Source organism: Nuphar pumila, unplaced genomic scaffold, assembly GCF_984573655.1.
Source record: "Nuphar pumila unplaced genomic scaffold, dmNupPumi1.hap1.1 HAP1_SCAFFOLD_1332, whole genome shotgun sequence".
In the NCBI taxonomy this organism is placed as follows: Eukaryota; Viridiplantae; Streptophyta; class Magnoliopsida; order Nymphaeales; family Nymphaeaceae; genus Nuphar; species Nuphar pumila.
In genome coordinates this window covers 27,433-35,958 of record NW_028323644.1, presented here as the reverse complement: position 1 = coordinate 35,958, position 8,526 = coordinate 27,433, and the positions used below count along the sequence as shown (strand labels likewise).

General features: G+C 54.4%; 1 non-coding gene across 1 annotated transcript; it reads left to right on the top strand.

Annotated features, from left to right (window-relative positions):
* Positions 1-1,039: 1,039 nt before the first annotated feature.
* TRNAR-CCG (transfer RNA arginine (anticodon CCG)) lies at positions 1,040-1,113 on the top strand. The gene has a single exon. It is a non-coding gene; the product is annotated as a tRNA-Arg (tRNA).
* Positions 1,114-8,526: the final 7,413 nt, after the last annotated feature.

Below are 8,526 nucleotides of genomic sequence, written 5' to 3'. Positions count from 1 at the left end.
GGTTTAGACCCAGGGACTTGATGCAGGTGCCTTGTGAACCCATGCAAATGTCGCCAACACCCTTTCAAGGCCCTTTCACGATTGTGCTTCTGAGCCTCGCACGCACCATCTTTGCGTTTATTTGCATGAGTTCACCAAGGCACCTGCATCAAGCCCCTGCGTCGAGCCCTTACGAACACAACGTTGCGCATCAGTGCTGGAATTGAGCTTGCGGCACACAAACGTTACCACACGCGCGTTACATGATGAAATTCATCATTTCTATGGAAATGTAAGATATCCTGAACATGTCTGCAGCACTTAGTATACGTATGCGATTGTGACGGCCGTTTGTAATGCGTAGTGGTCGTGCCACAGGGTTCTAAATAGGGTGTCATACAGCATGCAAGGGTGTTGGCTGTTGCATGGATGAAAGCATCGAATGCATACTGCTGAAATGTTAGAAATTTCTTGCAATCCTCAGGACCTGATTGCGCTGGTAATCAGCTGCTCGTTGGCAGCCATCACCTACCGATGTAGGGCCTAGACAACCACCCCTCGCATACCACTACCGTCACGTTGCCCAGAGCCCAGCGATTTTTCCTCCACTGATTCTGAGTCTCCCTGGATTGCTATATACCGACGGATACCTATGCACACACTCCTTGCAACTCCCAGTCTTGGGACATCTTCGAGGCGCTGACATTGTTCCTTTCGTTACGGAGTCGTTGTGCCCGATCTATGCATCACAATAGCATACTCGAGTACGCTTGACATGTCACCAAGCAAACAGCATGTGAACCGAGTTCACCAAGCCCATCAGCCTGCCATAAGCGATTGCTGAACTCGCCCAACAACCGCATTTACATCACGCACTTCATTTGGCATTCTGGATGTACTACTGTATTACAGTCTGTAATCAAGTTGCAGCAAAGTATTTCACGACATGCAGTCCCTTTGGCGGCGAAAGTGCTACCAAATCACGTACGACATATCCAACGTTACCCATTGCGCTGGTACACTACCCTCGATCACAGCAATACAACGTCATCGTTTCGAAGGCCGTGTGGCGCAATGGATTAGCGTGTTAGCTTCCGACGCTAAAGGTTGCGAGTTCGAGTCTCGCCATGGTCGTATTTTTGGTTGTTGCAGTAAGGGACATGTTGGGTCGCCAACATTTTCTCGACAATAGTAGCAGATAGGCAATATGGAGCATATGGATCTGAGATTCAGACTGAGTGTTGGAAATAGGGTGCTGCCACATACAAAGGACTGGTGACCCGTGACTGATGCGCCGCGAACGACAAGTTCAAGCAGCTGGTCCGAACGCCGATACTATGGAATATCTCCCACCCACCCACTTCTTTGTCATGTTTGGTGTTTTCCAGCTACTGCCCTTGTGCCCTTGCTTTCCCTCACCGAAATAACACCGCATCGGCAGAAGACACAAATTACCATGCAAACGCCACAGGCCTTTCCTGGGCGGCTGTGGTGGAGATGTGGGGGATGGCTGCATGGAAGGACCATGTCTGGCATGGCCGCAGACGGAACAAGTCTGTCAACTTGCCAGATCAGCTCATCAGGACAACCAGGAGCACAACGTGGCTGATGTGGATCTCGTCAGTTACTCGGTGCGGATGTTTCTGCTGGGGTTTTGGTCCGTGCTTGACAACTGTTTGACTCCATGTTTGCAAGAAAGACCACGCAAAGGGGGGATGCACAGAGCCTGGACTGGTCTGGGGGTTAGGGGGTGGATGATGATGTTGGCATCCACGTGATAATGATCTATGGGATGTGCTCGTGTTCCAAGTACCATTTGCGTATATCAGCCAATGCGTGTCATTGTAACTTCGTCATGTGCCTCTGTCCATTGGGAGGATGAGGTTCACAGGAGAACTACCAACATTCGGTCCAACATATGGGAGGTTGCCAAGACTCCTTGTTGGTGCTGGGCGGTAGCCAACAGTGATCTTCAGCTCTACAAGGTTCCTTTATCTTGTGTGTAATGGTGCGAGTGAATAGGGAACACACCGTCAGTTCAGCGTACGAAGTACCGGTGGCAGTGCTAAATGTAACAAAGGTGGTCATGCATGTGCATAGGCACGGATAGCTTCTTGTCACCCCCGATCTACAAAAGAAACCAAGTCGATAACAAGCCGACAAACTAAATGGTGAACATTTCAACCTACTCCTAAGCCTAAAATTTAGCCGCCGGGAAATTTCCAGCAGCCAATCCGTTTTCAAATCCTGGCAGCCATGGGTCGACTACTTCGACTGTCAAGTCCAGCATTGCCATATCTTGCAAAATGCAACGTGATACATGCACAAGCTTCTTCCGTTGTGCTTCGAAGTCCTGAGACCCACGCAACCACCCAGCGCGCAGAATATCAACGCCGTGTACCAAACAAGTGCGTGCTGCATGATTGCCAGCTACATCGCGTCCGCATCTTATGTATTGTTATGTCATGTATTCATATCTACTTCACCGGCTACCAACTGCTACTGAGAAATGCGTGGCAACTGCAGGCACGCCAAAGACACGACATAAAAAAACTATCACACGACCTGCACAAAAACGTTTCCTGCTGCTTGGAAAATTATGAAGTATGGCACTACAAGCAGAGCTGCCAAATTGTGGGACTTTGCTCCTTTGGCTGAGGTTAATAAGCCGAACAGGCTTTTGACACAGACACAACAAGGAAATGACCCTACATGGGAACAAATCAGAGCGTAAGTTTCAGTCTGTCTGTCCAGAGCACAGCATACATGGCGCTGCGAGTGGAGCTTCCTGCACACCAACGGACATAATGCATGGATGAAGAGAAGAGCGCAACACGCCGCATGCTATGACTGCCGTGCACGTTCCCAAATAACAAGCAGATTACGAAACAGATGGCTCAACAGAGGCTGTCTTGGAAGCCGCTCATGCAAAACACAGACGCTAAACAACAGCGTCAGATTCGCCAGTCATGGCAGGATATCGACAGTCCCTGTGAGATTCACATTTGCACTCGAATAGACATGCCATGCGTGTTCAAAATGCGTGTCGCCAAGCAGCCAAAACCGCTTGGCAATGCGCAAGGACGGCTCTATAATGCCTCATGTATGTGGCGCAGTTCAGCACGCACGTGCATTTGTGACCACAAAGTCAATGTATTGGAGGTCAAAACTGTTGAAGGAAGCTGGTAGGACACTGCATGTGCCGCGTCAGCATGTCATCCAAACGAACAAATTTACCTACATGACGCTTCATCGCCACACGCGTGACTCATGCATGCCAGGGAAATAGCACTTCCGCTGAGATTGAAACTGCAGCGTTTGTATCACGAGAAAATCAGCATTTGGTTGCGCACTGTGCAACCGCATCCTGCAAATGTGCTTCTATACAATCACAGGGGGTACAACTGACACTTCTCTGTATTGACAGCCAATACAGATGCTGGCTGCCCAAAATCATTTCATGGAACCTATGGTAATATGTTTCAGGGCTAAATACATGTCGATGACGTTTCTCACAATCGCAGCATGGCGAGGCACAAGAAAATATCGACCAAGACTGTGTAATGTTGCTATAAACTCGCCTGAGCACAAACCGACTCTAGTGCGAAAGCCGTAGTGGTGCCACTCTTTGACATAAGCATACCACGCGGCAGCCCTACGTTTCCGGAAGGGGCGATTGTAGCAAGTTGCACGATGGCTGACTTTTTGTTGCACGCATGACATTAGTTAAACTAAGGGGTCGCTTCTCATCAGCGGGTACGCCCTGGAAGGTCCTAAAATAAGAGTGTGAAGGCAGGTGGTGACTTTGTCATGTGTGGCGCGCATCCTGTCTACAGCGGGCTTCTTCAAAGGCCGTCAATGCTGAATGGAGTAGTCAGCGCAAAGGTTCGTTCGCACCTTGGGACGAAACACAACACGCCATCTGCTATCGATGGTGAAATGGCTAACTCTGCAGTGGTCCGACGCGAAGGCAACAGTTCACGAGTCAGACCCCTCGCGCGGACAAGCACATGCAGATCTTGATGGCTGGCACCATATGGGTTGACTGCGCACGTGATGGTGGACAATCTGCGGTTGGTGCGTTATTGTTGGTGCTGTGACGGAGCCCCGCCAGCTTTACGACCCTGGCGATCATGCAACGCCAGTAGAGCCATCTGCTGCGCAGCCCACTCCGACTCACTGAATGCACCACTGCCGGGGTCCCCATGCGAATGCCGAGGCGCCGCTTGGGGGCCTGGGTACGTTGTATGGAGCGGCTGGTGGGCCAGTTCAGGATGCGCCGAGCGCATTATGTCCTCATGTGGCAGCATGAACGCGTACTGCGATGCCGCGATCGAGGGGCGTGGGAACTGGCGGCCATACTGGTTCAGCAGTTGGTTAGACTCCGAGGGATGGAAGGCCAGGGTGTTCAGCGACATGCTTTGGTACGCAGCAGGGGGTGCATACATCATCGGAGGCGTGTTGCCAACCACGGGCTGACTCATGGACTGCCCAGCTTGGGGGCTGCGCCCCGGTGCGCTGAGAAGGCTTGCAGACCTGGGCCACCACTGCGTAGGGCCTGTATCGGCCACGGTGGCAGAGCTCACCCTGCGGCCCGCGTGCATGCCGAGCTCAAACGCCAGCTGCAGCCTGGAGTGATCAAGGTTCACAGATTGTGCCATCGACATGGGTGGCGGTGGTGGGGGCGGCGGTTTGAGGACACGAGGGGCCTGCCGTGTGATGCGGTTGCGGTTGCGGCGCGGTGCGGCTGCAGCCATGTCTGCGACTTGCCGGTCCTGCACGGGCCGGGCCTTACTACCCTGTGATGTGCCGCGCTCACGTCCTGGCGCCTCTACCAAGCTGCTGGGCAGCCTCACTCCGCCCAGCTTCTCGACCAGCCGCTTCACCTCTTCTAACTGCACACATGACCACGATCAAGGACCACACACGCATCCTTGGCTCCCTTTCAATGTGAGCCTGGCATGCGGCCATTGCCGACTTTGCTCATGCGAACGTCTAACGTGTCTTCCCAACAAGCGAGCTTCCCGTGTGTGTTCCACCCATGCACCAGTTTCCATCATAATGCTGAACCATCATGCCACGAACACGACACACAAAATGCATCAGGTGGTCATACACATCGCCACGCAATCAGAGCGACGCGTACCTGGGGCTGGGTGTCTTGCATGAAGGAGGGCGGCAGGTTGACGAGGGCGATAGCCGTTCGGGGCGCGCCAAAGCCAGCGCCGCACGCCGCATAGCAGCAAGTGAGGACGAGCGCGGCCAGCTGGCGGGGAGACACGTTGAGGGAAAGGGGGGAGACCACCATTTCGGTCAGCACCGCCCAGGCCCACGGACGAAGCCGCGCAAGCTGCGGCATCGCTGTCTTGGCTGTCGCCAGCCGTTGCAGCATGAGGTCCAGACACGCTGCGGCTGATGGCACACCAGGGACGCTCTCCAACTCGGGCAGCCCGGTTGTGTTCATCGTGACACTGGGCGCCAATGACCCCCACGCGGTCGACTTCCTCGTCGACTGCATCAACGATGTATGCATCGTCTCTGTGGTGTGGATGTGCAGCGATGGGTGCTCGGGACCGCTCATGGAGTTCCACCACTCTGCGCTCGCTTGGTGCGTGGGCGCTGAGTGGTGTGACCGGTGGCGCAGTTTGAAGTTCGGCATGTGCGTGTCCTCGACGCCATGCTGGAGGTGGAAAGGGCTGATGTCGTCCGAGCCCGCGAAAGCCAGCAGCGGGGTGTCATTCGGCACTGGCGTTGACGAGTTGGTACGGTCATCACCACTGGAACCTATCCCGGCCGTGCCTGGCGCCAGCATGCTCCATACTGGCTGAACGTCGGCACTAGAGCCCCAGTGCTGCTGGAAGGGCTCACTGGTATTGAACACCACCGGGTCGACAGACGCGCTACGAATGGTGGCGTCCTTAGCAGACGTTTCCTTGAACGACGTGCCGCCCGCCATCGAATGGCTGCCTTCGAGCGTGCCGCGTGAAATCTCCAAGGACGGGTTTGAGGAGCGCAGCGAGGAGTTTTTCGACAAGAATGGCCCTGAAGGCGGCAGCAGGTGCGAGCTGAACGTCGGGAGCTGACGTGAGCGCTCGTGAAGCTCCTCAGGTGTCGGGGGGGGGGGTGATCTTGCCAACGATTCAGGGCGCCGGGAGATATGCGCGGTGGGTTCAGACATCGGCGAGCTCTGGGAGTCGCGGTTATCCATGTAGTTGGTGCTGGGGAGCTGCGGGCGGTGAGGGTAGTCTGGCGCGCCGTGCATGGGCATCAACGAGCCGAGGTCGAGCTGTCCAGTGCTGCGGACAGCCGTGTGAGCGCGAGGGCCCAAGGCAGATGTAGCCGGTCGCTGCGGGATGGCATCCGCACTGCGTGGTTTTGGCTTGTCAGAGGGCGGTGGCGCATCACGTGCTCCTCCACCCGCTGAGTGCGCACGGGAGCACACTAGCCACAGTAGACCAATGCACTTGCTGAGCGTGCCGGAGTCCCCCCGCTCTAAAATGCGCTGCATGCGTTGCACCACTGATGTAGGGTGCGGCAGGCAGGCAGCAGTGCATACGAGCAGTGCCACTGAGATGTCGGTGGACATCAGGCTGTCAGTCAAATCCATCTCGCCTGAGGACATGAGGTGGTCGAGCAACGCGAGGCCGTTGTGTACTTCAAGTATCTGCAAGCAACTTGCAGCCATGATATGGTGAAGGAAACACAGTGAAATGCGAGCATCCCTTGGGAGCACAGGGATGCACATCGATGAGGGCAAGTGTGCTATTCCATGCACGATTGACAGTGGACACCAGAACCTTCAAGCATTGCGCTCCAGCCACCACAGCATCATAAGTGCACTGACGCCGAGCGTGCTGCAGATCAACTCCCGTGCATGACTTCTGGTTTGGCTGTGAGGTTGTGTGAACATGCTGGCAACACAGAGGACATGTGTCAGTGCAGTCGTGCAGAAGCTGCCGCAAGCATTGACTATTCAATGTGGAAAGAGCATCCCCTATCATCATAGTGCCATCACAGCATTGAAGGGCATTGTAAAGCTACCTTTTGTTGCATGGGTTGTGAGGTGAAGGTACCTTACATTGCATGGGTTGAGGTCAGAACCTGAGCAACCTGGGGACGAACACACAGACATACTGGCAACTCAAAGCAGTGCCGCGAAGTGCAAACCACCTTGTACGCTACCTCAATCCTGTCAAGCATGCAACATCGCCAGGCTTTCACAAGCAAGCTGCTCCTGCAAGCCGCGTCAGGATAATGGTCATGCGCCCGTATCCAAACAGCCGCACAAGGACTAATGGGTGCTGGCGAGCGTTCTGCAGTGTGAAGCCTTCATCACTGCCTTACGAGACACTGGCAGCCACGCTGACAGGCTGGATGGCAGCATACCCCACATTCAATGGTGTTTGTGACAGCGTCCACAAAAGCTTGTGTTGAGGCGGCAGCATGGTAGCGCACCCCACATTCAATCGTCTTGGTGGCAGCGTCAATGAACGCAACTACGGAGGGGCGCTGTTCCAAGTATGCGGCAGGCATTGCGGAAGCGTCCACGTGGCGGACGTCTTCGCTGCGAAAAATCTGCTCTGCTTGCTCCGCCAGCTCAAAGTGCAGGGCCACCTCCTGCTGGAGGAGGTCTTGGAACATGCGTGAGCCAACCCTTAGCCCTTGCTGTGCCATCTCTACGGCCGCGCGCGCTTCTACCTGCAGCATTGCCGGTGATCTTGCCACACAGCGTCCATTCCATGGTGCACAGCCGCTCTCGTGCAGCGTGACAGTGTCTGGGCCCCCCGCGAAATGTATTGGTTCAATCAGCTGACAACATTGTGTGATGGAAATAGTAGCAGAGCGTATTTCAAGTAGTACTTGGAGAATAGATGTCCACGAGCATGCGGTAATGTGGTAAAAAGCACACTACATCATCACAAAACTGCAGCCAAGGCCGTGGCCAGAACCGTTGGCTTAACAGCAACTTTGTTACAAAGACGCTGTCTGCATGATATGAATCAAGCTGACATAAAATACTGCCGATCATGACGTAAAACGAAAGCTGTCACGAGGAACGCATGCAACCCTCTTCTGCAAGGTAGACTGACTCTATCATCTACAGACCTGGCAGATGGAGGAAACACACCTGAGCAGAGCGGCCATGGTTATCTAAAATGCTCTCCAGCATGAGTTCGTCCGGCAGATCAGGGTCTAGCAGATCTAAAAACTTGCAGTCGGAGGTCAGGAAAGCAGTCATGGCTGAGCCACTCCAGTGGAGGCTGGGGTTTGCGCTCGACACGTCTGCAAAGGTTGCCTCGCAGCCTAGTCCACGCATCCGCGCGGCGATCACATCTGAGAATCGAACAGCAAACGTCCGAACGCGCTTCACAAAGAATACGCGCACGTTGGGCAGCTCCTGCTTTGTCCGTCTAATCCAGCTCCTGAACATAGACAGCATCACATTCAACGGCACGCCTCGGGTCGCGACTCCCTGATGTCAAGCATCTCGTCCCATGCAATTCAGCCGGTGTCTGTCATGCATCTTGACTCACAACCTTGGATGTG